This window comes from Taudactylus pleione, unplaced genomic scaffold, assembly GCF_031769625.1.
Source record: "Taudactylus pleione unplaced genomic scaffold, aTauple2 ptg000242l, whole genome shotgun sequence".
Taxonomy (NCBI): Eukaryota; Metazoa; Chordata; class Amphibia; order Anura; family Myobatrachidae; genus Taudactylus; species Taudactylus pleione.
The window spans coordinates 9285167-9285709 of record NW_028284644.1 but is presented as its reverse complement, the minus strand read 5'-3'; the positions used below and the strand labels follow the sequence as shown (position 1 = coordinate 9285709).

At 40.5% G+C, this 543-nt stretch overlaps 1 non-coding gene across 1 annotated transcript; it reads left to right on the top strand.

Annotated features, from left to right (window-relative positions):
- Positions 1 to 231: 231 nt before the first annotated feature.
- On the top strand, positions 232 to 339 carry LOC148516753 (U6 spliceosomal RNA). The gene has a single exon (XR_015879389.1). It is a non-coding gene; the product is annotated as a U6 spliceosomal RNA (small nuclear RNA).
- Positions 340 to 543: the final 204 nt, after the last annotated feature.

Here is a 543-nt window from a genome sequence, read left to right as displayed (position 1 = left end):
TACATATGACATAGCTAACATATTATTGGAGGGCATTAATACTGTCATAACAGATCTGAGTCAACCATTTTGCACTGCAAGCTGGCTGTAGTCTGTTTTTCCCTGCTACATGTTACTACAATATCTAGTTTTAGAGCTGCCGGATGTAAGTTGTTTTTGACGACACCTCTTTAACTCATTAATATATATGTATTCCACAGCACAAGATTGTGTACTGGTTAGCTAATTTCTGTGCTCGCTTTGGCAGCAACATATGCTAAAACTGGAACAATACAGAGAAGATTAGCATGGCCCCTGCGCAAGGATTACACGCTAATTCGTGAAACATAAATTTTTTTTTTTATACCCTGTGCATATGTGTTTTCCCCAAAACTCCATGGTAGTATGTATGCTGCACTTATAGCCAAAAGCTATCTGGTGGTTGTGAGTTCACGCTCTCCTGATAAGGAGTTATTGTTTTGAAATACCTCCACTAGACCGTGTACTAAGGGCCTGATTCAGAGACGGACGCTCTGAAAAGCGCTCGCTCTAAATCAGGGCGTT